Below are 26230 nucleotides of genomic sequence, written 5' to 3'. Positions count from 1 at the left end.
GTCATTTGTTGTCAATGAATCTTTTTGTTGTTTCCATAATTTCAAAGTTAAAGAACTCCTCCAAGTTTTGTTGCAGAAAGAGGGTTAGACTGATTAGACCTTCTGGAGTAGTTTCCTCATTGCCTGATGAATCCTCTTCCACATAGGTTTTTCTGTTTTTTTAATTCAAGCTGCTTAAAACAAAACAAAACAAAACCAAAACCTAGATATAATTTGTATACCATAAAGTTCACCATTTTAAAGTAAATAATTCAGTGGATTTGGTATATCCACAGAATTGTGCAGCCATTATCACTATCTAATTCCAGAATATTTTCTTCGCTCCAGAAAGAACCCGTGTACCTGTTAACAGTCACTCCCCACTCCCCCTCCTTCCAGCCCCAACAACTGCTAATCAACTTTCTGTCTCGATGGATTTGCCTGTTGTGGACATTTGACACAAATGGCATCATACAATATGTGGCTTTTGTGTCTGGCTTCTTTCACCAGATGCTATTCCCTGTGCTTGTATATAAAGACAGGAAGGAAGAAAACCTTTCTGCTCTCACGGGGTCATAGCATCATAGGACAATCAGGCTAAATAAATATGTACTATACACATTACAGGCAATCCATTTCCCTCTTGCTTCTGTCTCCAATTGCTCTGGTGTACTATTTATAAACACAAAATAACAGCACCTATTGTGTTATCACCAGGGTGATATTGCCTGCATAAGCCAGAACTGGGCTCAGACAACACAAGGCTCTCATCTTTACACTCAACTTTGTGTTCAGTTTTTACACTCAACTTCTTTTTATTTCTTAGTTTAGGGTCAAGAGGACATAAATACCCACGATGGATCCATGGGTCACCGTCAAGTGGCCTTTGATATGGTGGACAGGCTTGCCTCGCTTCCCTGTTCAGAGTTTAGTTTCTCACCCACTCTCACTGCAAAATTAGCTGCCAACACCAGCACGTTACGGATGTCTCTCCGAAATGCCATCTTCTTTAGGATCTAAAAGGCAATGTTCTGGTTTGTCTAACTAAAAATTGTGTGTGTCTTAAAAATTCACACAACAACAAAAAATTCCTTCTCTCTTACCTCCTTTAAAATGTTCTGTGAACATCTTTTATAACCCAAATCAATAAAATTACTTTCTTTATGCATAAAAGTTATAAATATTCTCCGTAGAAAACTTGAAAAATAAATTATACAGAAGAAAATAAGAATCATCTATAATCCTGCCACATAAAATCGACTAATGTTGATATTCTATATTTACTCACAGTCTCTTTTTGTGCTCATATATTCTTTTAAATTCAATAAAAATTATTGAATATCTCTGATGTCCAAGAAGGAAATCAGTGGTAGATAAGAACAAATCTCTTAGAGTTTGGCAACTTGTAAGGATTAGGACTACACTGGTTATGAGGTTTGTATCTCCCTACCCCCAATAAACATCACAGCAAGTATATTTTCCCATATTTTGAAATATTCTTTAAAAACTCTAACTTTTAATACTTGAATATGATAGGACCATAATTTTCAGATTGTAGCTCATTTATGTTGTTTTCCATTTTTTTTTTACTATTAAAAATAATGCTGTCAAAAATATGTTGAATAAACTTGGATGTAAAATTTTTGAAGCATTTATAATTAAATCCTTAGATTGATGATAAAATTACTAAGTCAAAGGGTATCTTTGTTTAATCTAAGCATATTTATGTACATTGCTAAATTCCTTCCAGAATACTGGCATAAATATATGACAATTTATACTCATACCAGCTTTGATTGATTGTTCCTTTTCCTGTTTCTCTGAAAAAAACTGCTATTCTAATTGTAAACATTGTTAGCTATGTTCATAGGCAAAGACCCTATCTTTAATTACTGGCAAAGTTGAATATTTTCGTATGTTTATCAGCCATTTGTGTGTATTATGTGTGATTTGACTGTTCTTGTCTTTGTCCATTTATGTTATGATGTTTACCTTTTATTAATAAGTGCTTTTTATATATCAAATCATCTGTCAGATATGATGTAAATATTCCTGTACTTTGCTTTTTTCCCTTAAATGACTTTTGGTTTTAGAAAATATAGAAGTTTTCAATGTTTTCATAAGTTTCACTTATTAATATTTTCCTTCATGGTTTTCTGCCTTTGATTTCGTGCTTGAATGTCTTTCTCCAATGTTAAGTAAAATAAAATTCAAATATTTTTTCTTCTAGTTGCTATGCTTATTTTTATATTTAAATCTTTAATCTATTTGAAATTTATTTTGGTGTATGAGGATATAGTTTACTTTTCTCTAATAGCTATGTAATTGTCTCATTTATTGAATAAATCTTCCTTTTGTAAAGATTTATGACATTTTTATAAAATACTGAGTTCCTACATGAACTATTGATGGAGTAAGTCAGTTACTTTCTTTCATTGGTTCATGGAATCTCCTGTGTTTTGCTGTTCTTGTCAATTATTCCAAGAAAAGCCCTCCACAAATCTTACTATGAAAAATAGAGTAAAATCAGTGACTCCAGACTTGAATGTTCTCTATTTTCGATCTTTAAAAAGAAAAATGTGAGTTTTTCAAAGACCGTTTTGTGTGTGCTTGGTACAGAGTAATGCTTCCTTTATACCTGTGGACACATGAACGACCGGGCCCATGAAGGCTTCCCTCCACGTGCCTTTGGGACTGCAGTGCCCGGCGTCCTTTAGGCCCTCCCAGGGCACCTTGTAGAGCGTAGCAGTGAGGCCATCGCACCCAGCAGCAGTTTCTGTTTTCAACAATAATCACACGACTCAGTTCTTGAGTTGTGTAGTCTTCAGTTAAATGATTTCCTTCATTCTTTGATCCTAACTTTTACGACATTTCAGAATTTCTTTTACTTTTTTAAAGAAAGTCCCCTCAAGAATATCTATCTCCCTTGCTCAACTTCACTTCAGAAGTCGCCGTATGCAGCCCCCTTTTCTGTCTCACCTCCACCCCACCTCTTTCTTCCTTTCTTGTCTTTTTCTTCTACATACTAAGAGACTGGATCCCTTGAAAGATTTCCTTGTCCTTAAAAATAAAGTCCTTTGACAATTTCTTAAGATGTTAAGTTTAAAATTTTTGTCCAGTTATTATTATACTGACAGTGAATGATTTTTGGGGTCTCTAAAAATTTTTCAAACTTGTAACACGTTGGCTTTAGCTGTTATCATGAACTAATAAGCAGGCATTTAGTATATTGCATGGTCTTAGTCACACAGCTGGCACCCCAAAACTGTGAGGTTCCTTCCTACCTTTCCTATATTAAAGTGTATCTCTATCTCCCCATGAGACTATATGTTTCTCATTGATGGAGACTGTTTATCATCTGACTTTCTGACTCTAGCGCCTTAACATAGGACTTGGTACAGAGCCAACCCTAGATAAGTATTTGGTACCTGAAAGAAAGAATAAGTCATAATGACTAGAAAAGGTAGTATTGCATACACCCCATTTCACCATTAATTATTATTTGTCAACCAATTTTACTAATTCTGCTAGCCCATGCTCCTTTTCTGTAGTTATGTTCCAGACCTTTAGTACATATATCTTACTAGGCATCCTTTAATTCCATTGTCTTTCAGATTGATTCTAAATATTTGATGCTTTAAAGGTTATGTTCAGGTTGCTCCCTACTCTATCATCACTTTCCAAGACACAGAATGCAATTCCCTTCCCTATGTGTATGTATGTGTGTGCAAGTGTATGCACACGTGTATCCCAGCAGACACCTGACTTATAGTAGGTGCTTAGTTAAGAGTTATACACTTGAAATCTGATTCTTTTCTCTTCCCCAATTCTTATTAATGATCTTTTATGTTCTCTACCTGATCTTACATATTTTGAACTACCTTTGGACAACTGTATCACATTCACTTCTTGTACTAACATTTACATTAAGCTTCTCTTCTCTTTGAGTTCTGCAGACTTATCTCCAGCTTTGAGACATAATTTGTACATAATATTAACATTAAGATGTGACCACATTCACCACTTTCTCCTTTAAATTATTTTAATTATATCTTATGGTTTCAAAGAGCTCTGAAAATTTCTTTTTGACGTCTTCTTTTACCAACCCAGAGGTCTTTTTTTTTTTATTTTTATTTTTCATCTATGATGCCACAAATTCACAGGGAATCAGCTCCAGCCTCTCAGGCTCCTCACAAGTGTGCTTCTCTGGGTGGAGCAGGCTGGGGCTTCACGTGAACCCAGGGACCTTTCTCTTTGACTTCCTCTTTTTCTGATTATTTCATGCATTTCAGCAATCTATCTCAGCTCTTAGAGTGCTTAATATCCTTAATGTTTACTTTAATTCTCTTGGCAAAATTGTTGCCCTGGTTTGTTTACAATGATGCCGTGACAGCACACTGGGTAACAGTGTGAACTCCTCCAGTTTCACCCTGGTTACATTTGTGGGGCGTTCCTTTTTGGACAGCACCCATCCCCTTGATGTCTACAATATCACCTATCTTGTAGATTCGCATGCCTGTGACCAAAGGAACAACTCCTCTAACAGGCCTAGAGAACCTTAGCCCGCGCCACTCTTCTTTCCCTATGTATTCGTCACTTTGTTGCATTACTGAAAGATGGAAGTTCAGGCTCCAAGACAGCTTCCTTTTCTCAAAAGTAACCTGGGTATTGCATCGCTTCTCCTTGCCTAGCACTGTGCTATTTCCTGCACTCTCCTTCTGGGACTCAATCTATTAGATTTGCTTCTCATTTTTTTTGGTCTTTCCCTTTCTTGCTGGACTTCAGACAAAGCTGTCTCTTCTAAGGAACTGTTTTCTAACTTTTTCTCAGTAACTTATTTACCTTCTATCTGTTGTTTCCTTGGCCATGCCAAACCATCATTTGTGTTTTGTTTTCTCTCACATCCCCTCGTGAAATCCATCTGATGAATCCTCCCTGCAGTTGTAGCCCTCACCTCTCCATCCAGTTCTTTTCTCCCTCTTTCCTTCTCTGACACCCAGGAAACTTCTGGGCACTTTTGGGGACATGGTACCTATTTCGGTTTTTCTTCAGCATCTTCATTCCGGGCCCTTAGAGCTGGCCCAGCAAAGCAGCCTGGGCTTAGCAATAAACCTGTGTCCTTTTTTTATTACAAAGAACAGACACATCTCCTCACAGCCAAGACATTCTGGCAGAGGAATGTGTGTGTATGTGGTGGGGGGGTGGGGGTGGGGAAGTGTTTCTGTATCAAATCCGGTTAGGGTTTTGTAAGATCCTGAGGGCTGATTGCTAACCAAGCAGGGCAGGAGAACTTGGATGATCTGGGGAATATTCTTATAAGAAATGGATGAAGGGCAATGGCTGAAACACAATGGAAAGAGGAAGAGTGAGAATTGAAAAATAACTAATAAGAACTATTTAAGAGGAAAATTGGTACAGAAAATGTTCGAAGTGAAAAATAAATTGATACTTGAATATAATACATGGAAAAAGGAAGAAAGATGCCCACAAAAGAGGTATTAGAGGAATGGGGAAAGCCCTGGAGATGAAATGTTATATAAATATTGCTAGTCAGTTAGAATCAGCCATGGCAAAACCATATGTTTTGTGACTGAAAGAACTGACAGAGGCAAAACAACCAACTCAGCATCGGATACAGGGAATTGGGAAAAAGAGCATTTTTTAATTGCAAAAAAAAAAAAAGTGGAGGGGGGCTGGTATTTAGGACAGCTAAGGCAAAATACAAGGATACTGTGGATGGCATAAAAATCTTGAAAGGGTAGAATAAATGCTACTTCAAAAGAACTGGAAAAGAAATTTCTCCCTTGGAGTTATGCTGGCATTAAATAAGAACTAATTATATTTAATGATTATAGTCAAATTCAGTGAGATTTAGAAAAAGAAGAACCCATGGGCATATAAGCTAAAGAATAATATTTGTGGCAAGTACAGGAACATATATAAAATTCTTAATGCTGTTCCTACCAGGCCAGCCTGCTGCTAAAACCCCTCTGCTCTCCTGGCTGCTGGGTTAACCTGAGCTCATGGTCTCTGCCCTAAAGCATCCATCCTGCTTGCTCCACGGGCTGCCATTTCCACCCCTTGAACCCTTCAAATGGGTAGCATCATGGTCGGCCCATCCCTGCTCAGGGCTTTTCTCCTGCCTCTGTATCAAGATCCATTTCCCCACCTTGAATAAATGTCCCCTCCTCATTTCAGCCTTTTATATCTCATATTATCAAATATGTCCCAAATCACATTCTCCACTGTTACTTTTATTAATATAACTATATTAAATATTATAAATATGTATAGATTGCCTACTATGCACTTGGACTTTTCTAGACTCTGGGACACAAACAGAAATCCTTGTTGTCATGCAATACATGTTAGTGAGGGGAGAGGGAGGGGGACAGCTAATGAATAAATCAGTAAAATAACATTCATGGAACATTTCCCCATCTCTCTTGTATTAGTGTCCCGTGGCTACAGCAACAAATTACCACAAACTGGCTGACTTAAAACAACAGAAATTTATTCTTTCACAGTTGCGGAGGCCTTAAGTCTGAATGAAGGTGCCAGCAGGGCCCTGCTTCCGCTGGAGGGGCTGGGGGGGAATCCTGCCTGACCTTCTCCAGCTGCTAGTGGCTGTCCTGGGGGCCACCGTCACTCCAGCCTGCCTCGGTGGCCACTCTGCCTGCCCCTCTTCTGCCAGCGGGGGAAGTCTCCCCTCTGCCTGTCTCTTATAACGACACTTGTCATTGGATTTTGGGCCCCCAGATAGTCCAGGATAATCTCATTTCAAGATCCTTAACTTAATTACATCTGCAAAGACCCCTTTCCAAGTAAGGTTACATTTCCAGGTTCCAGGGATTTGAAGTGGAAATCTTGCAGGGGGCCATTTTTTGACATACCATATCCTCCAACTCTGTGTAGAGGAAACGTCCTTTTTTTTCTTTTTCCAAAGCACACAATCCACTTGATTTTTGTTGTTGTTGTTGTTGTTGTTGTTTTGAAAACTCATTTTCTATTTTGTCTACGGCCATCTATGGACTTGTTTTTAATCTCTCTCTCTTGCTCTCTCCTTTCCCCTCACCACCCACATGTAAACAGCAGCAGCTCCTTTGAGCTCTGCCTTCAAGATGTCTCTCCAATCTATTTTCTGTCCTTCTCCGTTGCCTCCACTCTGGTCTAAACAGCATCGTTTTAACCCATATTCTTGCCAGAGCCTCCTCTCTGCCCTCCCTGACCTTCTTGCTCCTCTGCAGACCCAGCTCCTCACAGCAGCCAGAGCGGGAGCTGTCCCAGAGTAGACCCAGAGCCTGGGCCAGATCTCCGCCTAACGCCACCCACCTCCGCCTAACTCCACCTTCGGGCAGGACCCCAGAAAAAACCTGCAATGTGTCATGATCAAAATGCATTTGTGGTTTGTAGGTTTACTGTCTGTCTGTTCCCTCCTTGTTGGAATGTAAATGCCATCCGAGCACTGTATTTTTTTGAGAGAAGTTAAGATGGACATCAGGAGTGAAGGGTGAGCACACATGTGTATAGAGGGAAGTTAAAGACTTAACAGAAATCAAGCAGGGGGCAGGGGGAAAAAGGGGATGGACAAAAACCTACCTAATGGGTACAATGAACACTATGTGGGCACACTTATAACCATGACTCAAGCATTTTAAAAGTGATCCATGTGACCAAAATATTTGTACCCCCATAACACTTTGAAATAAAAATAAAATAAAATAAAAACTGTCATTTAACAGCAACAGCAACAAAAGAGTGAAGGGTTTAAAATGAACTTGGTAGCTCCTGGGATCTGAATGGAAGCAGCCCAAGTTTGGGGCTCTATCTCCATCAGCGAAGGACTCACATCAGAGGGGTCTCCCCAGGGCAAGCCCCTCACTCAGCAAAGAAGGACTCGATCAGGGTTAGAGCACTATGTCTCCTTAGGCAGGAATATTCAAAGATTAACACCTTTTGGAAACACTTCCACAGGGGTCAAATAAGAAATTTCTGGCTGACCTTTAATCAACTTAAATTTAAATAGTCATTTTATCTGAATCTTCCCACACTCAGTTAAGTTTTACTCTAATTTGGTGGGTCCTAAATTGTGGCCTTCGGATCAGGGCCATTTGGTTTACCTGGGAACTCACTAGCGATGCAAATTTTGGGGTTCCACCCCCAGACCTACTGCATCAGAAGGCTGAGGATGGAGCCCACCTGGTTTAACAAGCCATCCAGGTATTTCTGATTCTTGATAAGTTTGACAACCACTGCTCTGATTTTTATAGCTTTAGCCACTCTTGTTTGTGTTAAACTTATTTTGATCCCAACTTTGTTATCTGAGAGTTAGGCAGCCTCCTATGTCGTGCCCTGTTTCTTTTTCCAATTGAAACTTCTTAGAAAGATATTTTTTCATATATTTATGTATGAATATAAATATATGTAATATTAATATATTTACATGACATAAGAAAAAACATTGGCTATATACCAAGGTGTTGTCCATGGTGACACAATTTAGGTGATCTTTAGTTTTTTCTTTACAATTAGAAAAATTTAATAAATACTTTTTAAAATGTTATTTTTCTTTGTATCAACAAAGTAGTTGATCTGAAGGAGCTCTTTTCTTGAGCTCCCACAGAGCATAATTTATTTCTTTAAAATTATATTACTTATAAAAATTATATGAAAAAGATGAAAACTCAAAGAGGTGTGATGTAATGAACTTTTTAAAAAATTAATAAATGGTGCCAGGGCCCTAGTATAGCCATCCAGGAAACTTAAGGTTGTATTCTCATATTTCATACTGCAGAGCATGAAAGACTCCAAGGATCTAAGTGTAAAAACCAAAATCATAGAAGTACTAGGAAAAAAAAATGCGGAAATTCCTTTATAAACTTGAAGTAGGGAAGGCCTTTCTAACTATGACTCAAACTCCACAGCCACTAAAAAGATATTGATAATTTTAACTTTATCTAAAAGAAACCTCAAACCTCCTGCTTGTTGTATCTACATACACACACTGATATAAATAAACTGAAAAAAATAGAATTTGCAACTAACTAAAGGCTAATCTCCCTACTTTAAATAAAAGAGAAAGATTCAGTGATCCAATAGGAAAATAGGACAAAAGATCTAAACAGAAAAAGATATACAAATTGTCCTTAAATATGTAAAAAGATATTTATCCACCCCATAAAAAGAAAAATATAAATTAAAACTATGCTAAAACACCGTTTTTTTAATTTACAAGATTAGATCAAATCCAAAAGTTGGACAACACACATGTTGGCAAGGATCTAGAAGAGAGACACTCACAAACATTACTGGTGAGGGCACAAAACAGTGCAACTACTATGCAGGAGCAATTTGGTAATTTTCATCAAAATGGCAAATGCATCATTTACCTTTGACCTAGAAATCCCCTTTCTGTATATTTATCCTACAGGGAAATCTGCAAACTTAACAAGGTAGCTACACAATTATTCGTTACAGCACTATTTTGGTAATAGCAAAAAATAAGAAACAATCCAAATACAATGAAACATCCACACAATGGAGTATTATGCAGCTGTGAAAATAAATGAGGGACGTTTATCCATGAACTCTTATGGAAATATCACTGGGATGAATTGTTAAGTGAAAAAAGCAAAGCACAGAGAAAGCAGTGCGTTTATGTTATATTTTGTGTAAGGAAGGGGAGAAAATAACAACACATACTCATATTTGTTTATATCTACATGAAGAAACTCAGGAGGGACACAGAAGAAACAAAAGTGAGTAGCTGTTCGTAGAGGGGCGGAAGAGATGAAGACCAGAGGAGAGATGAGACTTTCTAGTGTTTACCCCGTCAAAGCATTTTGATATTTGAATCATGTGGATGTATTATCTTTTCGAGCACAAAGAAACAAACAAGGTCTCTAAAGGAAAAAATATATTACTTTTTGTAATTCTAAGAGTAACATCTATGCATGATAGAACATTTTAGAAGTACACAAAAGGGCAGGGATGTGAAAACAATCCTTCCAAATTCCCTCTCTAGAGGCAGTCACTGTGGACATCCCGGCACACTCCCATTCAATCTTCTATGCAGCCCCACACAAACAGCTGAGTGTGTACTTGCCAAGTTGACATCACACTGTGACACACTTTTGGATTTTGCATTTAACACTTAAGATAATTTTACAAGAATTTTTACTGAATCATTTAAAACTCTTCATGGTCATCATGTTCATATTTGTTCTTTAGAAAATGGGTTCTTTATTTTTAATGATTACTATTCTGAGTATATAATAGTTGTTTCTCTTTATAGGGTACATGTGATGTTTTGACACAGGCATACAATGTGAATTGCTCAAATCAGGGTAATTGGGGTATCCATTATCTCAGGGGTTTATCATTTCTTTGTGTTAGGAACATTCTAATTCCCCTCTTTTAGTTATTTGAAAAGTATACCCTAACTTGTTGTTGATTATAGTCACTTTGTTGTGCTCTCAAATATTGCTCATTCTATCTAACTATTTAACTATATATTTCCACTTATTAACCATCCCCACTTTATCCCCACCCCTCGCTGCTACCTTTCCCAGGCTCTGGTAATCATCGTTCTACTTTCTGTCTCCGTGAGATCAATTGTTTTTAATACTTAGCTCACACAAATGAGTGAGAACATGTGATATTTGTTTTTCTGTGCTTGGCTTATTTCACTTAATATAATATTCTCCAGTTCCATCCATGTTGTTGCAAATGGCAAGATTTCATTCTTTTTTGTGGCTATATAATATTCCATTGTGCATATGTACCACAACTTCTTTATCCATTCATCTGTGATGGATGGACACTTGGGTTGATTCTAAACCCTTGCTATTTTGAATAGTGTTGCAATAGCCATGGGTGTGCTTCACTCTATTTTCTTCCTTTTTTTTCTTCTGATTGTATAATTTCAAATATCCTGTCTTCAAGCTCACTACTCTTTTCTTCTGCTTGGTCAATTCTGCTGTTGACAGACCCTGATGGATTTCTCAGTTTGACAATTGAGTTCTTAAGCTCCAGAATTTCTGCCTTTTTTTTTTTTTTATTGTTTCAATCTCTTTGTTAAATTTCTCTGATAGGCTTCTGAATTCTTTCTCTGTGTTATCTTGAAGTTCACTGAGTTTTTTCAGGACAGCTATTTTGAATTCTTTGTCTGGAAGTTCACATATCTCCATTGCTCCAGGATTTGTCACTGGTACCTTACTTAGTTTGTTTGGTGAGGTCATGTTTTTGTGGGTGTTCTTGATGCTTGTGGATGTTTGTCAATGTCTGGATATCAAGCAGTTAGGCATTTATTTTAATCTTTGCAGTATGGGCTTGTTTGAACCCATCTTTCTTGAGAAGGCTTTCCAGACATGCAAACAGAATTGAGTGTAGTGATCTAAGTCTTAGGTCACTGCAGCTATATCAGCATTGGGGGTTCCCCAAGCCCAGGAATGCTGTGACTCTTTTAGACTCTTGGTGATACCTCCTTGGTGGACTTGAGGAAGATATGGGAGAATTCCTTGGATTACTAGGCAAAGTCTCTCACTCTCTGTGCTGGGCTGCTGGAGTGATGTGGACACTCCCTCATGGCCACCAACACCAGGTCACACCTGGAGCCAGCTCAGTCTTACCCAAAGCCCGTGGTGACTGTTGCCTGGCTACCTCTGATGTTTGTTGAAAGCCCAAGGGCTCCTTAGTCAGCAGGTGGTGAGTCCTGCCAGGACTGGATCTTTCCCTTCAGGGCAGCTTGTTTCCTTCTGGCCCACCATGGGCCACAAGGGTTCCTAGAAATACCTTCTAAGAACTAAGGCCTGGACTCAGGGGCTTCAGGAGTCTGCTTGGTACTTTTTTTACTGTGTCTGAGCTGGTACCCAAGTTGCAAAATAAAGTCCTCTGAACTTTTCCCTTTCCTTTCTCCAAGTGGAAGAAGACTCCCTGGGCCGCACTGCCTGTAGTTGAGGTGGATGGTGACACAAGCACTGGCTTGCCACCACCACTGCTGTCTCACTGGGCCACTTGCACTGTGAGCCAGCACAACTGCAAGAATTGCCAAAGAACTGCAGCCTCTGTGGCCCAGCTGCCATGTGAATTTAGTCCAGACCCCAGGCGGCTTTTTGTCAGCTGGTGGTACAATTTCATATTTGTCCCTCTTGTCAAATTTTTGCATTGTCAGCAACACTTGGAAAGGAGAGGAAAGACAAGAGGATATCATATCAAGAAGTGGTCCTTATCTAATGTGAGCTCTTCATAAGCACATTCATTATGTAGCCCTTCCAGCAGCACAGAGGTGTGCTTGAGTGTGGATGTATGTATCCAATTGTACAACGAAATATATAAACATATCTGAGTGAAGTTTAGTAAGGAGGCACTGCAGCCTCATGGTTACATAGAGATTTGGAGTCAGAAGATTTGCATGTAAATCCTGCTTCTGACTCTAAGAACTCTGTCCCTTCCCTCGCTCCCTGGGGGATCAGATGAGGCCCCATACCCCCCACTGCCCACCACCCCCCTAGATTTGGTAGACCTGCCTTTTCTTTTCTTTCTTTGTTTATTAAGACAAGGTCTCGCTCTGTCCCTGGGGCTAGAGTGCAGTGGCATCATCATAGCTCACTGCAACTCAAACTCTTGGGTTCAAGCTATCCTCCTGTCTCAGTCTCCAGAGTAGCTGGGACTACAGGTGCATGCCACCATGCCCAGCTAATTTTTCTATTTTTTTGTAGAGATGGGGGTGGGGTGGGGGGTGAGGGAGTGGTGGGGGGGTGGGTCTTGCTCTTAATCAGGCTGGTCTTGAACTCCTGGCCTCAAGCAATCCTCCCGCCTCTGCCTCCCAAAGTGCTAGGATTACAGGCATGAGCAACCTTGTCCAGTCGTACTTTTTATTTTTTTAACAGGGGTATGGCATGATTGAAATAAGATTCGGCAGAGATTAAATGGTGATGATCTGGCAGATGGAGTGGAGAGAAAAGAGACAAGCATAGAGAACAGACTTAGGAGATGTCCAAGAGAATAAAGGAGGGAATGGAGAAAGGAGAAACTGTGAAGGAAGAATTGATGGGGCTTGAAAATTGCTATAATGCTAGGAGCAAGGGAAATGGAAAAGAAATTAGCAAAAAGACCTATATTTAAAAAGACAGGGTGTGAGGAATTAGTGTAGAAGTGGAAAAAGGGCAGATAATGAGTTTAGTTTCAAACAAGCTGAGCTTGAGATGCAATATATACACAAAGGAAGAATGACGAGTAGCAAGATGAAATAGGCAAGAAAACTTCAATTTGTAGGTAAAAGAACTAAGATGCTAGAAAAAGAACTGGGGGTGGGGGGAGTGTGGGAGACAAGTGGGAAGGATGTTTCCAAGATGCTTTGGCAAAGGTTCTTTTGGAGTTTATAGGGCAACAGGAAATACAGATTTTTTTTAATGGAATTGAAATAATAAACAGGAAATTTAGGAATGACACCACATTTGCCCAAAGCACCAGTCTAAAGAGGCAAATAATGCCAAGTATGAGGGAGAGGGATTTATGATGTACCCACTTATGAAGAACTAGAATCCTTTTCTTGGGAGGGGGGTCTCAACGGAACATCCAGGAATTGAGGAAATCAGGAAATTTTTATGTTACTCCAAAGGAAGCTAAGATACAAAAGATTGCACTGCCCCAGCTGACTGTGAACAACCTTCAAAACCTGCCCTTGGGGTCGGGCACGATGGCGCATGCCTGTAATCCTAGTACTCTGGGAGGCTGAGGCGAGAGGATCGCTTGAGCTCTGGAGTTTGTGGTTGCAGTGAGCTATGACAATGCCACTGCACTCTAGCCAGGATGACAGAGCGAGACCCTGTCTTCAAAAAAAAAAAATATCTGCCCTTGGCTTTGGAAATGTTATGAATGAATTTGCTGTAAGCTGCTTGAGAGGAGATGGGGGATGGAGTTAGAACCTAGAATTCTCAGGAAGGAGTGAATTGGATTACAGAGATAGGAAAAAAGTATTTTAATGCCCTAATATAGGAGGCCTTTAGGCAACTGAATAGACAAGGAAAAAAACTAATAGAAAAAGCAGAGAGGCCGGGCATGGTGGCTCATGCCTGTAATCCTAGCACTCTGGGAGGCTGAGGCAGGAGGATCGTTCGAGGTCAGGAGTTCGAGACCAGCCTGAGCAAGAGTGAGACCCCGTCTCTACTAATAGAAAGAAACTATGTGGACAGCTAAAAATATATATAGAAAAAATTAGCTGGGCATGGTGGCACATGCCTGTAGTCCCAGCTACTCGGGAGGCTGAGGCAGTAGGATTGCTTGAGCCCAGGAGTTTAAGGTTGCTGTGAGCTAGGCTGATGCCACGGCACTCTAGCCTGGGAAACAGAGTGAGACTCTGTCTCAAAAAAAAAAAAAAAAAAAGAAAAAGAAAAGAAAAGAAAAAGCATAGAATGCGGTTTCCCCTTGAGGAGGTAGTCTACATGAAGCAGTTGAGAGAAGTGTGAAAAGTAGTTTCTTATAAGAACGTTAATCAGTCTTTAATTATCCACATGTGGTCCATGTACTCTGCAGACTAACCTTGGCAGTTTAAAAATACCTATGTCATGAAAAGAATATCTCGCTTCCCTCTTCTACCTGGCTGCCTCACACTGAGGTTAGTTGACAAGTCCAAGGAATATACACTGATTTTCATTTAAGAATATGTGGGAAAGCATTAACAAAAGAAATTATTATGCCATGAAAATAATTTCTAATAGTTTCCTTTCCAAAATCTAATGGGAAGAGATTTTTTAATCATCCGATAATTTAGGAAGATCTATGTTAAGAAGTGTTTTGATAATCTCACAGATTTGGATGACTTGTGTCTCCGTTATCATTAAGTTAGAAGGATGTTTTGATTTCTGTCTGTATTTCTTCCTTTACCCAATAGGCATTCAACAATAAATTGTTTAGTTTCCATGATTTTGTGAAGTGGTGTGTATTTCTGTTGGGATTGAACTCTTCAAAATCAGATTGAATGATTTTGAAGCTAAATACTGCTACTTTCTAAAATCATTCTCTGGGCAGGGAGTCATATTTGAACAGCTGTATATCAATTTTTCCCATTATATGTAATTCTTTGTATTTTCCATGCTCTTCAAGTCAAAGATCACCAAGAACACAAAGTCGGTTTATTGACAAAATTGGGGTGATTGACTCATTGCAATGAGGGAGACCTCACACCACGAGGGACCATAGGGCATCTCAGTAAGAGGATGTTAGAAAGATCTTATTATAGGATTGGGCATGTCAGGGAGGGTTTGCGGATGCTGTCAGGAAGCAGAGACTATTCCATGGTTGGAGTTTTTACATCGAAGGTGAGAACAATGCAAGGCTAAGGTTGTGATTGGCAAAGCAGCAACAGTCACTCGTATTAGCCAGAATACAGGATGTTTGGATATTTTTGTGTTTGGACAATCTATCAGAGTCACAGGATGGCCTTGAATGACACTGGTATCCTGTGAGATGGCTTATGTTCAGCGGAAGCACAGCATGGCCCAGCGGTGAGCGGCAAGCCAGCTCGGAGCAACACTGGGGCTTAACTGACAGCACCAGGCTTGCTCTCCGCTAGCAGGGGCTGCTTTTCTCTGTCTTAGAATGAGCTCTCCCCAAATGCTACTAGTTCCCTGTTTCTCAGTGGTTAGCACACTAACTGTGTGTTCATTCATTCAAAAAGTGTTGATTGTGGACCTCCTATGTGCTGAAACTATAATAGTAGGCAAAAGAGATATGGACCTTCTTAAAATGAGAGCCAGAGTAGGTCAAAGAAAGAAGGAAATTCATTAGTTAAAAACTCAAATATTTCATTACAAGCCGTGATAGCAATTAGGAAGGCAAAATGCAAAGAGTTCTCAGAAGGTGGAACCACAGAGCTGATCTAGTCTCAAGAGTCAAAAATGATTTTGGAGTAGAAATCCAAAGGATGAGTAGGAGTTGGCCAGGTGAAGAAGGTGAAGATGGAAGGTGGGAAAGGTATTCTGGGTAGGATGAATATCACCTGCAAAGGTCCTGCGGCAGAGAAACTTTGGAGAAACCAAAAGGCCAGTAGGGCTGGCTCCCTGTTCATCTCAAAGCTATTTCCAAGTCTTCTCTTGGACCAAACAATATTTATTATAATATTCAGCATTCTAAACAATGAGTTTTAAAACCCAATGGGTTGTTTAGAAGCCAATTAGCTTTAGCTGAAGAAAGCTGCCATAATGGTTTGTAAGAGTTAATGCGGTTTCCAGAAGCAATGGTCCTATCATCTGGGAACTCATCAAAACCTTATTATTTCAGTTTGAACCTAGAACCTGGTGTTTTCACACTGAAAACTTGGCCCATTCCTTCTTCTCTCCCCTCATTTTAAAATTACTTTATTGTATTCTATGTCTCTCATGAAATCCCTAGCCCCGCTGGAGGTGGGAGTCCATCCTATTCCTCTCCACATACCTGCTGAGCACCTGGGCACTTAGTAGTTTCGTCCGTTTAACTAGCGTTTATTGAGCAATGTGCCTGATAGTTCGCCACATTAGGATACCACCTCTAAAAAGATGGATTTGCCCTCAGGGAATTTAGAGTTGTTGCAAGAATCTAACCCACCATCCTAAAAAAAAAATGAAACCAAACACTTTGACCACCTTATCAAATCATTCAACATAAATTTCTGTATTGCTCCTCCCATGATAAAATAATCTTTATTTTATATTATACTTTAGAGTTGAAAAAACTACTTTTAATCATACTTTTATTTTTTTTTAAATAAAGTTTGAAGATTACAAGATGGTATTACTGTTGTTAAAATCAAATGGCTTAATTGTGATCCCATTTATAATTGATGTTTTGCACCTTGGGGTATTTGAAAATGAGGTGTGTTTCCTTTTATCTTTCCAATGGCAGCCCCTTGTAATGCTTGTGTGAGCACAAGACTAGGAATTAGGAACTCTTCATTCTGCCCCTGACTCACCAGGTTACCCAATTTAACCTCACCTCATCAGTGAAATGGGGATAATAATACTTACCTCCCTCACTGGGGTATCGTGAGTATTAATTAGTGTTTGTCAAGTGCTTTGAGATCTTCAGATGAAAGGCCCTGTGGAAGCTCAGTATAAAGTATTATTATATAAAGTCTCCCCAGCTCCCACTTTCACCCGAACAGTGATTACCAATTACCGCCAGCTCTAAATGGCGGTAGCGCTGCATTCAGACACGACAAGGCAAGTTTTATTGGTCCATTAGGACATGCCTATTTGAGGGAATTAGTTTTGTGAAAATGGTCATTATGCCAAGGACTTTTATTTTAGGCAGCTGCTGCTCTTAATACTTAATAGTTAAATATTAAGCCATTTGGATAGCCTGGTTTCACGTTTCGATTGGAAAGACAGGTCTTCATGCCACTCCATGCACATCTAAAGAAGCTCAGGCATGCACTGTGGGAGAAATTACTTCCCATAAAATGAAACTGTATTTGTATGGAGGGCCAACTTCAGTTTCTGAGAAACCAGCTGCATAGTAAAGACAATATGACCCACTTAATTAGGAAAGGAAGAAGTGACTCCCACATATAATTTTCTGGATTCTAATTTCAAAGGATTTGGAACTCGCAAAAAAATTAATTCTCTTATTAGAGCCACATTTCATCCATGGCAGCAAGCTAAATCAATTCATGGTACCTTCTTAAAAAACTCTTTCATGGATCATTATTGATGACCCAGGATTCAAGAATTAGCAAATTAATGTTCAACTTCAGAATGGAGGCAAGACTCTAAATTGCTGGATTGAAATAACATTATGTTCTTTGAAGAATCAAAGAACTATTAATTTATCCTGTTCCAGGTTTATTTGTTTGTTTTTTGATCTACTATCAGAGATTTTCCTGCCTTTTCCTGGTTCAGAAGTAACTGATTATTTCTTCAGGAAGTAGGGTATTAGCTAGATGAGACCGTTTGAAAAGCTTCCTGAGTTGTTAACACAATGAACATCTTACCTAAAAGTCAGAGGACACATTCATATTTTCATGACTACAAATTTCTTTTAAAAATATAAAATAAAAAGTCTTCAGAGAGCTGATTTCCTCAGTCATTGCAGAATTGTGTTTTTAAAAAAATTGTCTGAAAGGCAGGAAAGAAAAAGATGAAGTGAAAAAATTTTTACCAAGTTTTTTTTTTTCATAAAGTAGTAAACTCTTTTCTTATCATGCAGCTCACAAGGCAACATATCTTCATGAGATGAATTAATATCATGTTCGTAACACTGTATGACCTCATTTAAATCCATTTCCAATGTGTGATAATTTAGGTGTAGGGAGAAGTAAAACCACCATTGTTTTACCCATGAAAACAGAGCTCCTTAAGCAAATTCATCATGTAAACCAGGGAGATACTTTCTTAAGAGTGAAGTCTAACATTGTCCAGGGCCTGAGAAACCAGTTAGAGGCATTGTTGGCATACAAAGAACATACCAATTACAAATGATTCTTATCTATCTATTAACATATTTAGATTATAGCCCCATTATCCTGACCAGAATGTTGCTGTTTGCTTACTCACATATCTTTTTTAAAGATCACAGATTTAAGTGATATAATGAGCTTTCTTCTATGTTTATTTTATTTTAAAAATATTTTCATTAACACTGCAAATTCTTTATTTATTCATTCATTCAACAAACACTACATCACTGAGAATGCCATTGTCCCTGAACGGTGGGAGGGGAGAGAGATACTATTAAAAACAAATTGTCGACATAGGAGGAGAATCTTATTTATTCTGGGGAATACGAGGGAGGGCAGATGGGAGAAAGGTATGATCCTAGACTGCGTCTTCCTGGGAAAACAGTGTGGAATTGTGAAGAGGAAGAAAGAAGGCGGCAGGTAGCAAGCGAGGGCAGGAAAGCGAGGGTCGTCGGCTGTCCCTGTCCGCAGGGGTGGGCGTAGGGCAGAGGCGGGGCGGGCTTCACGGTTCTAGCCCAGCATGACTGGGCGTCACTTGAGGGGGATGATGAGATCAGATTTAGCTTATCCCAGACCAGACTTAGCAGAACTTCTAAAAAAACACAAACAAAAACAAGATCCATTTATTTATTTGTGAAGAATTAAAACATTAAAAAAATCATATTTAAAAAAAAGCAAACTATGTTCTATTTCCTTCACACCCTAATATAAAAAAAGTTGTCTACCACTTTAAAAAGTTTTCTTGCAGTCCTTAAGAATACGAATTCTTCTTTTCCTCCCTCTCTTAACCCAAGGCAGCACCTTGCAGTCAGTATTACACACCCTGCTTTTCTGCCGCGGTTCTGTTTAGCGGGGTCTGGGCTGGGGAGGTGCAGGGCTCCTCCCCGGATGCCAGTAATCACAGGGCACCCCCAGCCTGGGGGACGCGTTGGAAGAATGTAAGTTGGGAAGTAGCAGGAGCCGGAAGGAAGGCGCACTTCCAGGGATATTTAGGATCCTTAGTCAGGGAAATTTATATTGTCATCAGGATATTTCCAAAATATTCAACCCAGGTGTTTTGCATTCCTGGTAAGTCGGGTTTCACCATTGCAGCCCCCAAAGGAAAGGGTGGGTATCGCCAAGGGAATGAGAAGGATGTGTGGCGGGGGACATTGGCTCGGTGGAGAAAGTGCAGACAGGAGCGGGCTGCTGCCCTCCTCCCCTCAGGGTGACAGAGGAGGGACTACGTTTGGTCCCTAGGGGGTGTCTGAATCAGCTATTGTGTAGGGGCAGGGAGGCTCCCCAAATTCTCCAGGGGTCTGTAAAGAGACACACAGGTTGGCTGATGGAGCTGCCTGGCAAACCTCTTAGAAGGTTACAGCACTAGGGGTGGCAAGTCCTTGACCTTGAGGTCTCCTGGGTGGACCGCAGAGACCAGGGGGGCCAGGGCCATGTCTTAGGTCTGCCACAGCATTCAGAGGGCTGAGGCAGCCTCCTCAAAAGGATGTACCCCCAGGCCCAGGCTGAGCCAGGTGAACCCCCATTGCCGACACTGGATGTGGGATGCGGACAGGGACCCAAGCTCCCTGCTCTTCCTGTCACCTTGATGTACACACCAAGCTGCCATCTTGGACAGGAACAGATGGAGGAACAGGAAATCTGACAAAGTGAGCATTTATCCAAAGAGACTAGATGAACTTCAACCCATGTTTAAGTTGGTGGGTCAGCCTGAGTTTATTTGGATTGCCAATAATGAAAAGCAGATGATTACAGTGGGGGAAAAAAAAGCAATGTTTTCCTTTGCATATCTATTATAAGATCATTTGCAACCCCACTACAATGCTATTTATATTTTTTTATAGCATATCAGATTTCCCACTTTTCCCAAGACCAGAGAGTTTTGCCCAAGGCTCAGAAAAGCGCTATTAAAATATGCAGGTCAGAGAAGAATTGAGATGATTACAGGTATGTTTATTAGCCCCATATTTTAAAGGTGGGAATTAGGAAGGCTCTTAACGAGTTTCAAGGCCAGTGGTAGGACCAGTTTCAGAATTGCCACTCACGAGGTCCGAGGTCCGGCTTTCTCTACTTAAGACCATTCTCTCCTTACTTACTTATCACTTTTGTGGTGTATTTGGCCTATTTTTGTGTTTTACTGTTGAAAGTGCAGGGAACATTGTTTCGTTCATAGAGCTTTGCAGATAGCAATGGCTCCGGCTCTCTAAATGCCAGGGGCACTGGAGAACCCGGCAGCCTGAGTCTCTGCAGCCTCGCTGGAGACTTTGCTGCACCGCTGAGCATAGATGGATGATCGGTAATTCTTCCCCAAAATGAACTGTTTGCTTTGATTTGTGTTCTAGAATCAATCATTGTCCCTTTAGGCTGGAAGAATCCCTGCTCTCAACAAGGACATGATTCCTTGGTAGAAAAAAAACTGATCCCTGAGAAAATTTCTGAATACCTTCAGCATAGCTGGTTTCCTAGATACATTTTTCCCCTCTGGATGTGATAGCTACAGAGTTTCCAGACTAGGCTCCAGTTACCATTTACAGACCACTGAAAGAAGCGATTGGATCTGTAGTGTCCCTGTCACCAAATAGCTTAGGCTGTTAATTGAAGCACAAAATATGGTACGAAGACCAGACAAAAATCCTTTTTCTTGGGCTTCTAAAATGTATGTGTGGTCTAGAATTTGTCAGTAATTGAGGTGTACTATATGAAGAATTTGATATAAATTATTTGATCACAAAATTCACATGGTTCTTAAGTAAATAGCCTAATTGTATAGGATTTTTTATTACGTGTAATTGTAAGATTTTGTATTATATAATTTAGTTGCTGTTGGTCTTCAATAAAGACTTTTAATGGTAATATTAGCCTTGCGTACTTGGTGATGCCAAAGGCTTTAACCATTAGATGTAAGTATTATTGGACCAATAAAACATGCCCCTTTAGCCGCCTAGTACAGACATTACTTTTTAAGGAAAATAATTTCAAGAAAAAGATGTTAAGACATATATTTTTAAAAAAGAAAATAAAAACTATTTAAAATAATATTGTTACTGTAACACAGATAATTCAGAGAAAAAAGAAACAATTGTGAATTAAAACATTCAAATGAAGAAATCAAGAATTTGCTTGAGAGGAAACAAAGGCTTAATCTGATTAACTAGATTTATTGCTTATAATTGTTTAATTTTGATGTCATTCTTTCTATTAGGTATTTTTATGTTTGGAGTTCTTTTTTTTTGGAAAAAATTATGTTTTATTTCTTAAATTCTCTAAGCCTGGGATCTTCTTTCACCTTAGCTTCCATTTTTTCTCCCTTCCTTTTCTAAAAAGAAAAGCTTTCACAGATGCTAAGCCTGCATTTTCAATTTGTTTCCTGGTAAAGGGAAAATAAACAAACAAAAGTTTAGCTGTTTAAAAGTAGTGAAAGTTGCCTAGATGCTTTGAAAGATGACTGAATAAATGTTAGGGGGAAATTTCACATGGGTAGCACTTTAAGGACTTCTCTTAGCTTTTCAGTTTTTGCAGTGAATTTGTCCTTTTCAGTCTACTTTCGGGTGGAGATGGGGAGAAACAGCCACGTGTCAAAATTATTCCATGCAAGAAAATATGGTGTTTCGAGGTCTTTAAGTATCGACAATTTTGACAGAAGCCCAGTAATTGTACAAGGAAATGGATAAAGTACATGCCAATGGTTTTTGTATGAATCTGATCGATATTGTACAAATATTTACTGAGTGCCTAGTATCTGCCAGGCACAGTCATAGGCACTGCTGATGGGCATTCTGGGGGGATTTTACCCAGAATCATACAGCTTTAGGTAACATTTAATGTATGAAAACAAGTTTTGGACTAGAAGCATCAATTTGCTCCTAATCTTTGGGGAAAAGAAATCTAGCTTCTTTTTAAAAACATAATTAGTAAAACTTCCACTTTTTTTGGAAATTTTTTTTAGCTTGCACACTCAGCTGAGTAATAGTGGAAAAACCATTTATTTACTTTGGGCCTTGGTTTTCTCATCTAACATTAGGGAATTAATTGGAACAGAAGATTTCAAAGTGGTTCTCAAACTATCACATACATTGGAGTCACCTGGGGTGGGGGTTTGTTGAAACACATATTGCTGGACCCCAGCCCCAGATTTCCTGGTTCATTAGGTCTGGGGTGGGGCTGAGAATTTGTATTTCTAGCAAGCTACCAGCTGATGTCCATCTGATATCACTTTGAGAACCCCTGGGTACTTTGACTTACCTATAACTCTCTGACTTTTAGTGTTTCAACTTGATATGAACATGAACTTTCTCATTACCAACTTTCTCAGATTCTCCTCATGATGATTCCATCTAAGACTGTGAAGAATAGTACCTGGAAAACTTACTCAATAATCCGTCATCCCAGTGTAGATTTTCAGAATTTGTACACTGTGAGACAGTGACTCATTTATATCTAAGAACACATGAAAATGATCTTCATTTCTAGATTTATGCCTTATTTATTCACTATTGACTGATAACTCAGCTCAACTCTGCTAAAACATTCAGCCCATCCCTCTCCCCTCTTCTCTTCCTGGCAGCTCTTAAGACTTTGTGGGGGGTGCGGGGGGGGAAGAAAAATATCTCCTTGGCAGAGAAAGTCAAACAGGCCTGTTGGTAAGTGGAAAAGTCAGTGGCATTCTGGTCAGGTTGTTGAGCTTTTGTGTAATCGAGCAGGTTCTAAGTCTATCTGTGGGCTCTGCGTACAGATGTTTTGATGTCTTTATGGAGGGTGGAAAGTCTACTATGAACCCTGCCCGTGTATGCCATAGGTGAGAAGACACTGGAGAAATCATTATGACCAGATCAATGTCCTTTGACTTCTTGGTTTTTTTCTCTGATTTTCATCCTTGTGTAAATTTTCCCCATATCCAGCCACAATCTTCTTGACCCACACCTGACATGAAAGATTTTTGGCCGTCCCTGTTGGTGGCCCAGAGGAATCTTGGACCCTGAGCAAGTAGCAATGACTTGCTCTTGGCTGCTTGGATCGGGTCAGCTGGGCTGTCTTAGAGTTTGGCTGAGGTGGAAACGGCAGGGCCTCCTCACATCTCCAACACACCCGAAGCTGCTGTGAATTTCCTGGTCAGCCCACGTCTGGCTTCATCTGTCATGCTCAGTTTTATACTGTTCCTTCCTAAGTCTTCATTAAGGCACGTGTTTATCAACAACATACATGATACTGATATTTGCCACTCATCTTACTACTCTGCATTTAAGTTGGGGGGGATGGTCTTCCCTTGGGATCATAGGCTCACAAGTTTAGAAATCATCGATTCTGGGATTTCGACTTTATTCAAGAGCACCGCAGTCCAGAGGGTGCCTTTGGGGCTGCCAGGGATGAGAGTAGGGAGCAGATTAGAAAGACCCCATCACTGAACTTGGCTTTCATCTATTTTATAGATTAAGGTGCTATAATACATAGAATTTTGTTTAAAAGACATTTAGCAGCTTGAAAAACCGCAGTTTGAAAACCACTCATGTAGTATAAGCCCCCATTGTGCAATGGAGAAAACTGAGACTTGGAAATCAGTCTAAGGCTGTGCACAGTTACAGTTAGCCAAGTGGAAGGTGTAGCCTCTACACGTTCAGGTGATTTGTTTTCCATACGTCTGTCCACAGGCCCCAGGTGGCGTGACTAACATCTGTTTTCAAATGCTCACTTTATTTATTTATATTAACTTTGTGTGAGTTTCATTCTCCAGCGGCTGGTGTCTTTATAAGAGAAAAAAGGGGGAAAGTCAGATATCTCTCACTTAGCATAATGTCTTCAAGGTTCACCCACACGGTGGCATGTATCAGCGCTTCTTTCCTTTTTATGGTTGAATACTATTCCATCGCATGGATATACCACATCTTGTTTATAGCCATTTCTCTATTTTCAGTTTCTCTTCTAAGGGGCCCTGTCCTTGTTCCTGGAAGTATGTGGCCTGTACCATTGACTCCATGGGGTGGGGACAAATAAAGATCACAGCTACGTCACCGTACTCCAGGCCTTCATTTCAATCCCCCAGTGGCCATTGCTGGTCCCTGTAGCAACTAGTGTGGTTCTAACCTTGATTGAGTCACTTAATATCCCTGTGCCTCAATTTCCTCAGCTGTAAAGTAGGCCTGATGACTGCTCGCCACCCACCCCAAGGGAATAATGAGTTAATGCTAGTTACAAGCTTTCGGGTTCTCAGATGTGAGGCACCATGTGTCATATATAAGTACAATGTAGCAATGTAATAAGCATCCTCCGGGAGTTCAGTTTGTTTTTTCTAACTACCTTTTTGAAAAGAATGACAAACATCCGTAAACTTTCCCAGGCATGCTGTGCCTACTCTTTCTCTTTCCAGAACATGCCTTGCTCTTAGGCACAGTGGGGGCATGTTTTTAGGGGTACCTGAAAGGGCTCTTGTCTCTGCTTCTTCCGGTACATTGGTTGCTCCTCAGTTCTAGAATGAATGTAGGGTGTTAAAAGTTACTGAGCACGCACCATGTGCTAAAACGTAAGACATTTGGTTCTACAATCTCATCAGATCCTCATGGCAGCCGTATGATACAGATGTTACTGCAACTTGAATATGAAGCAGCTGAGGCCCAGTGCAATTATGTGACTTGTGCAAAGTCCCAAAGCCAGAAACAGGTGCAGGTGTCTTCCAGGCCTACTTGTGTGACCTCTTTATGCTCTGTGCTGCTTCACTTTCAGAATTGACCAGTTCCCTTCCTGAAAGGTTTTGAATGGCTGTGTTGGAGTCTGTGCATCTGAAAAGCCTCAGCAGAACTGTGAAATGGAATGGAAGAAGCAAACTGTACTGGTTTGAATGAGGCACTCACAAAATTCATTTCCAATCAGAACTTCAGAATGTGACCTTTTGGGGAAAGAGGCTCTTTGCAGATGTATTGGTTAGGATGAGATCATACTGCAAGAGAAGGGAGAGGAAAATTTGGATACAGAAATGCAGGCTAGGTACAGTGGTTCATGCCTGTCATTCCAGCACTTTGGGAGGCTAAGGTGGGAGGATCGCTTGAGGCCAGGAGTTCAAGAGCAGCCTGAGTAACATGACAAGAGCCCCTGTCTCTCAAAAAGAATAAAATATATTAGTTGAATGTGGTGGCGAGTGCCTGTAGTCCAGCTACTCGGGAGGCTGAGGCAGAAGGATATCACTTGAGCCCAGGATTTTGAGGCTTCCGTGAGCTATGATTGATTGAAAAAGAAATGCAGAGACACACAGAAGGAAGAAGGCCACGTGATGACAGAGGCGAGGACAGAGGTTGGAGTGATGTAGCTACAAGCCGAGGGACACCAACGATTGCCAGTAACCACCAGAAGCAAGGAAGAATTCCTCCTTAGAGGCTTCAGAGGAAGCAAGGCCCTGCCAATGCCTTGATTTTAGATTTCCAGGCTGCAGAACTGTGACTCAATAAATCCCTGTGGTTTTAAGCCACCTAGTTTGCAGTATGACAGCCCTTGGAAACCAATACACAAAGCTTGCCACAATTTTGTACTCTGCATGTGGACCGACTCTTCCACTGGATTCTTCATCTCATGGTTATGATAGAAGGAAAAGCTCTTCTTAACTGAACTGTCCAGATGGTTACTTTAACAAAAAAATTGAAATTTTGTGAAAAAGAATTCATTGTACCTGTGCATCTTTTAGCCACATAGCTCTGATAATTTTCAAAAAGCAAAGATGTAAGAGGAAAGAAAAGAAAAAGGGTTTATAAAGGAATAAAGTGGCATATATGTAGGTAACAGAGTGAAAGGAATAGACTAGAAGCAATCCGTTTGATGCCCGGGGAAATGAGAATTACT

Source organism: Eulemur rufifrons, chromosome 4, assembly GCF_041146395.1.
Source record: "Eulemur rufifrons isolate Redbay chromosome 4, OSU_ERuf_1, whole genome shotgun sequence".
Lineage (NCBI taxonomy): Eukaryota > Metazoa > Chordata > Mammalia > Primates > Lemuridae > Eulemur > Eulemur rufifrons.
The sequence above is the reverse complement of the archived record's forward strand: the minus strand, read 5'-3'. Positions refer to the sequence as shown.